General features: G+C 35.5%; 1 pseudogene; it reads right to left on the reverse strand.

The window, feature by feature from the left end:
• Positions 1–4,108: 4,108 nt before the first annotated feature.
• On the reverse strand, positions 4,109–5,770 carry LOC134376552 (olfactory receptor 5I1-like; annotated as a pseudogene).
• Between the last annotated feature and the right edge of the window lie 1,504 nt (positions 5,771–7,274).

Here is a 7,274-nt window from a genome sequence, read left to right on the forward strand (position 1 = left end):
AATACTTGTTGCTTATGGATGGTACCTTCTCAGTGTCTTCACATAGCCGAAGGGGTAAAAGCTGTGTCAAATGGTAGAAGAGCCACACAGTTCCTTCAACCTATTTTATAAGAGTACTTATCCCATTCAGAAGGTCTGAACCCTCATGACTGAATTATTTCCCCAAAGACCCCACCTCTTAATATCAACATAAGGAGGACTAGGTTTGAGCATGAATTTTGGAAGGATACATTCAGAATTGAAATCCTGGTGTGGGAACCATAGGCATGCACAGAAAGACTGTGTTTATAGAGCCCAGAGTGTGAGCTAGTTCACTGTGGTGGTGGCTTCAGTGTCTGAGTCATGGGCATGCACTGTGTTGCCATAGAGCCAGGGTCCAGTGTGCATAGGAATGCACACTGATACAGTGGCTCTGGGGTCCTAGATGCAGGATAGCTAGCTATGGCAATGGCTTCAGTGTCTTAAGCTTGTTTGCATGCAGTACAGCTAGGAAGACAGGGTCTGGAGCATGGGCATCTGTGGAGTGTCCACAGCCCTTGGGTAAGAGTTTGAAAGTGGTGGTGGCTTGTCCTGAGGTGGCACAATTGTGGTTCTTTCTTAAAAGTGTGAGGCAAAGTAGTAGTATCTTCCCATCTAGGCTATCTACTGTGGGGCTGTCTGATAGTTACCTTGGTGGAAAATATGCTGTTCTCTTCAGCAGAGCAAATTGCTAGAGACAAGGATGTTATCTGTTGCATGGCTGATACTGATATTACCCACCCCTCTTTTTTGTTTCTACTCATCTCCAGAAATCTCAGTTATGCTGATCTTCCCAGCACTCTATGCTGTTATTCTCCATTTATATTACACCATGCTGTTCTGCAGGTTCTTAAGTGTTCCAGTGAGTCCTCCTAAGGCTGTAATCATTCCCGGATAGCTGTCTATTTGCTGTTTTTCTGGGGAGGTGGAGCATGGAGAAGATTTGTATCTCCTTTGCTAACTTGCTAATATTACTCCCTTTAACTTGCCAGATTACTTGAGTCTGGGACTCAAAAGGTGGAAAAGGAGGAAGTTCTTCATGCTAGTGTCCTTAATGGTACACTAATAAAATTTTGGGTTCCCATTTGCACAATTTTAGAATGTATTGGTCTTTGTTTCAAAAAACAAAATTAAAAAATTAAAAAGTAATACAACTGATAATAATTCTTGCATGAAGGAATGCAGTAAAGTTTCCATTAAATCAGATCCCAAGACTGCCACTTGGTTACTTTGAGATGCTCATGCTCCTGAATAAACAAACATAAAGGGCTTGCTCTATTCATTGTGGTGATTGTTCTTGAGCATAAAGGAGCACACTGTATAACTTATATCAGAGTTAATAAAAGACTACAACAACCTCAACATCATTGGTAGAAAGAACTACCAATGATATGAATATTTCAGCAATAACAGTTTGTGTCACTTCATCAGACAAGAAGCCATAACAGCTGAGGTGCTTACTGAGGGTAAAGAGAATATAAAACAGGTCACAGAAAAAAAATTAAGTTATATATACAAGGGTACTTCAAAAAGTCCATGGAAAAAGAGTATGAAAAGATAATACAAATCTTTTCATGAACCCCTCATACCAGCTATCATCATGTGACCAGTAGTTGAAACCAATACTGTAATTGTTATAAAGTATATTTTTCTCTTGCTTTGTAGTAAATATATTTGTGTATATTTATTATCCAATACTTCCCTTCCTCTTTCATTTTCCTGCTTCCTAACATAAGACATAGTAAAAATAATTAAACTTCTATGTCAATATTTTAAGAAACTGTAGGTTATCAAAGCTGCTGTGTGACTCAGCTAAAAGGGGCTAAATCAGCCCAGGTGAATAAAATGACTTGTAAGACTCTGGGTATCCTCTTTTTAAATTATTTTGGGATTTATGTTTGTGTCTTTCAGAAGTAAGCATAGTTTTGCTATTGTCTTTATTCGAGATGGTTAAACAAGACGTGAATGAATGGCAAGTTTGAAAACATGGATGGTTCAGAATATTGCTTTCAACATGGTTAAGGCTGGAGCTTCATTTACCAACTCTTCTTCCAGGTTACAATTAGTTAAAATAGGTAACTGTATGATATTTAGACATAACTCTTGCATTCCTATAATGCTTATAGGGTTCTGCTTCTATTACTGAAATGATTAAGCAGCTTTCAATAGCAGCACAAGGAGCACACAGGCTTTATCAAATACTATAGAGGAGACCTTAGTCATATTATAACTGGGTGGCCTCATAAAATGCTCACCATACTGAATCTAAAATAAAATCAGCCATGCTAGCTACCTTACAGGCACAGGAACTTAGCAAGTAATTGTAATCTTGGGTTTTGAAATGAAGGGTATACCTTGTAGAATGAGGAATGCAGGCATCTGGAGGTCTCAGCAGATGATAGCAGATCTCAGCATCTTTAGTAGGCAGTCTCTCAGTAAAGATTTTATCTATCTAAATGTTGCCCCAACTCATACACTGGAATTATCTGTGGCCCCCTAAAAACCACTAAATTTAACTATTTCCTTACTTAGAAACAGTTACATTTTCTCATACGTGATACCATATAATTGTTTAGTACCAAATGAAAGTGGTGTAGCAAAAATAAGATTTACATATGCCGTTTGATGGTAACCAATGTAATTATCACTGATAGATGCTTCCCTATGCTAAGGACATGAGGGTATGAAAAGCTTTGTTGAGATATACTGTATCTAATATACTCCGTGTGATTCTTCATAACATTGGCTAAGTAAATCTGAAATTTAATTAATATTAGAGTGTGTGGTTATGTATGTGTAGCTGTGAGTGAGTGAATTCTCTTCCTACCCAATGAAGACATGTACCTAAGAAGAGTTGTTGGGCAGAAATCCCAAGAAAAGAGTCTTACAGGAATTAAAAACTGACAGAAAATTCTTTTGACTGTCCCTATTGATTTTTATAACAAAGAATATATGGATTTAAATATACTTTTAAACGTTAATATTTCCAGGTGACAGCTTATAAATATTTATTATAGAATAACTATGTACAGTAAAAATATTGGTAACTGAGATACATTTTGCAATGATATGCATCCTCCAATTTCAGTTTTTGAATGCACAACCCATGAGTGGTGTTTCACCATTGCACTGGGTTTATCTCCCCGGGAGGTTATAGGTAGGATGTTATAATAAGTTAGATAGCTTATTCTGTTTCTGTTATACTAGAGAAGGATGTTCCACACTTACAGTAATACTTTGGTGTATAAAAATTAAAGAAAAACTAATATTTTGCATTGAAATTAGCCTATGTTGATCAAGTTTCTACTTAGAAAAAGTGTCCAAATTACATAGTAAGAAACATATCAACATGTTAGGAAACTGCACTTTAAAAAATCATTTGGTTTTGTATTATTGGTTGCCTAACATTCCTCTCTCACCACCTTATTGTATAACATGCATTTTAATTAATGTGAGATACTTTAGAAACATATATAACAACAAACATCTAAGTGTTTAAATGTCCAGGCACTATTCTCAGCACTTAACTGCATGAAGTTCATTAACCATCCAACAATCAATGGTGTTGGTACTATGTTTTCTTCATTTTGCAGACAAGTTCACCGAGGTATGAAAAATTAAGTAACTTGTTCAACGTATCACTTGCTAGTCCGATATAGATCTGCTGTATAAACTAAGACAATCTAGATTCTTCCCTTATCCAGGAATCTACACTTGTAAATGAGATATTTTACACACACACACACACACACACACACACACACACACACACACACACACACACACACACACACACACACACTTTCCTGAGTTATTTACTAGATCTCTGGAGCTGACATAACGCAATCTATTTTAGCACAAATCCCAAGCTAATAATCATAGAACAGTAGTCCCACTAGTAGTTAGCAGCTATTTAGAAATTTCTTAATGTTTACCGTATTTTGGGATTTTGAAATACATTTGGCTATAATGGAAAGAAGTGTTTAATAAAATTCCTAGTGTGAGAAGTTGTATTCTCTGTCAAATTTGTTGCAAATTCTCACTTAGAGTTTGTAATTAGGGAATTACATGAACCTTGGAAAATTGTATCTCAAGAAGAATCTACCTTTGATCTTAGAGCTTTCTTAACTGCATCTTTTATATCTTTATTCCTCAAACTATAAATCAATGGATTCAGCTCCGGAATGAAAATCGTGTAGAACACTGAGATAATTTTATCAGTGTTGGGAGAATATAGGTGGGTGGGCCGTGAATAAATGAAGAGAAGCTTCCCCTTATAGATGACCACAGAAGTCAAGTGAGAGGCACAGGTAGAAAAGGTTTTCTTCCTCCCACTGGTAGAGCGGATCTTTAAGACTGAATGAAGAATGAAAAAGTAGGAGATGATGATGATGATGAAACAAATAATTTCCACTGAGCTGCCGTATGTGGAGAGGAGCCACTCATTAATTGACGTGTCTGTGCAGGATAGCTTAAGCAGGGGAGGGAGGTCACAGAAAACATGATTAATAATTTTTTTGTCACAGTATTTCAGAATGAAGGCAAAGGATGTGTGAACCAGGGAACTCACGTTGCCCCCAAAGTATGACACGAAGATCAATCATTTGCAGATGGTCCGAGACATCACAATCGTATACAATAAAGGGTTACAGATGGCGACATAGCGATCTTATGCCATGGCAGCCAAGATAAAGGATTCTGTATCAGCAAAAGCACAGAAAAAATAAAACTGCAGGGCACATCCATAATAGAAAATAGATTTGTCCTCCGAAAGGAAATTGACAAGCATTTGGGGAACAATAACTGAGGAATAACAAAGGTCTGCACAGGATAGGTTGCGAAGGAAAAAAATACACGGAGGTTTGAAGGTGTGGATCAGTCCTGATTAATAGCACCAATCCAATGTTCCCCAGTAAAATCATGACATATAACATGAGAAACATGAGGAACAGGAAAACCTGCAGTTCAGGGCTAGTTGGAAAGCCTAATAGAATAAACTCAGTCACCAAAATATAATTTCTGTCTGTAAATTCGATTTTCTCTGTTGTTTTCCTTTCATACGAATTGTAACATCCTAAAACATTATATTGATAGGAAGAAAAATAATTAAATATAATTATAAGGATATTTTATTCTTTAAAAAATTAAGCAACCAAATAAGCCAAGCTCACACTCTTCTCAACTATAAACTCTGAGAGATATGTTTCAGAATTTAGTAGCTGTCGTATTTTATGCTTGTGAGTTTTATTTTATTTGATTAATGACTATGTCTTCCATCGGTCAGTTGACTCCCAGTATAGAGAGAACATGTCTGATTTTGCTTACCTTTTTTTAGTCCCAAAAAACATAATAGCTGGCTGAAAGTATTAAAGGAAGAAAAAAATTAATGAAAAGATTGATGGTGGTATGAAGAAAAGAAAAATATGTATATTATTAAAAATAAATAGAGTTATACATTATTCCTTGGACTGAGAATTTTAGAACAATTTGATGTTTCTGCCTCAGATATACTACATACTAGTATGCTATAACTCAACCAAGTGGATACAGTTTTTAACAAAACATACACAAACCTAATTGTTTATTTTGTAATATAAAGCAGAAACGATATTAGTGAAATAAAAATAAATGTCAGCTGTGAATATATTTTTTTGGCAGAAAAGAGCTTAGGGTAATTCCATAAATCCTGTCCACACACTAAACCAAGTAATAAAATTAGCTAACTATTTGTTTCTATACCTTCGACCTTCATCACAAACCCTGGCTACTAGGAAATTCTCAACAAATATTAGTTGGCTGATCGAGTAAAACAGGCAACATTTTTAGTTATAAGTTAACTTCTAATGAAATAAAATTACTCTTTATGGCATCCTGAATGACTAAATGTTTTGAGCAAACAAAAACAGATGCCATTTATTTTATGTTAGTATAATACATGGTGTTGAGTCTGAGAAATCTGTCAGTCATTGCTCTTGGGGACTCAATATTTCCAAAATTCAAAAGAATTTTAAATTGAAGTACAAGGAATTTGATCTTGACCTTGAAGGATGAACTTTTAAATATGTAAAACAAATAAACAAGCAAAGCATCCAATAGCTATGATTCATGATGCCACAGAGGGCCAGGAAGGGATGCTAAGAAGAATTGCATTTGTTGATATTTAATCATTGAAACCACCCTATGACTCAAATACAGAGAAGCCTATTAATAACTGAAAGGGTTGATCACTTGCTCAGAGTACTGTCTTATGCTATTACCTTGGAGTGTGTGAATGAGATGCAGCATTCCAGCAGGACAGTGGTTAATTCATTCTCATTTTGCCTGTTTTCAAAGTAATCCAGGTATAGAGAGGTATTTAGAAAAGATAAGATATTAATTTAGATTTAGTGACAATTTTGTTAGAGAATTATCTTAGCTCCATGTGGGCTGTGTGACCTTGTACAATGTAAAATTTCTTAATCTGTGCTATGGCAATGAAAACAAATATCTCACTGTGTTTCTGTATGGATTAAATCAGAAGAATTTTCTATCGATCCATCTACTTATTTACCTATCCATCTTTCCATGTGTCATTCTTTACATAGACTGACATACAGTAGGTAAACAACAAAAATTAGTTTCAATTGCTGTGGTGGTCTTGTTTTTAGTTTATGACTAGAGCTATATGTCAAAGTTTAAGTAATAACAGCGATCACTTATATAATGCTTAGTATGTGTAATGCAAACTTCTCAAAACTTTACATATATTCATTTAATTGTCATCACAACTACTAACAGAATTATGATGGAGTTCCTATTATCATATTTTTCTTACAGGTGAGGGAAACAAAGAAACACAGAATTCAAAATTTAGGAAATGATGAAAACAGGACTAGGATCCAAGATCCTTTCTCCAATGCCTCATGTTACATTGGCTCTCTACAAAATAGATTCTTATTTCAACTCCATATTTTGTATAAGAACACTCATGCTTATATTTACATCCTAAGGTCATTCAGCTTGTAGTTTAAAGGTGTGATTCTAATTTAGGTGTTTCAAAGCCCCTGAGAACAAGCATGAAGGTGGTTTGAATATTAATATTGTGACCACGCTGAGACAGCTGAGGTGCCTGGAACTGCTGAAAGGAGGAAGAAATGGCTCACATATTTCCTGAAAAATCAGGGCTTGTACTCTTGGCAATGTCACACTGGTCATCCTTCTGATGGTCTAAGAATTCTATTTAGAGAAATATTAAAGGGAATAAAAGAGGCATGAGG

The sequence above is a fragment of the Cynocephalus volans genome, chromosome 4 (genome assembly GCF_027409185.1).
Source record: "Cynocephalus volans isolate mCynVol1 chromosome 4, mCynVol1.pri, whole genome shotgun sequence".
Taxonomy (NCBI): domain Eukaryota; kingdom Metazoa; phylum Chordata; class Mammalia; order Dermoptera; family Cynocephalidae; genus Cynocephalus; species Cynocephalus volans.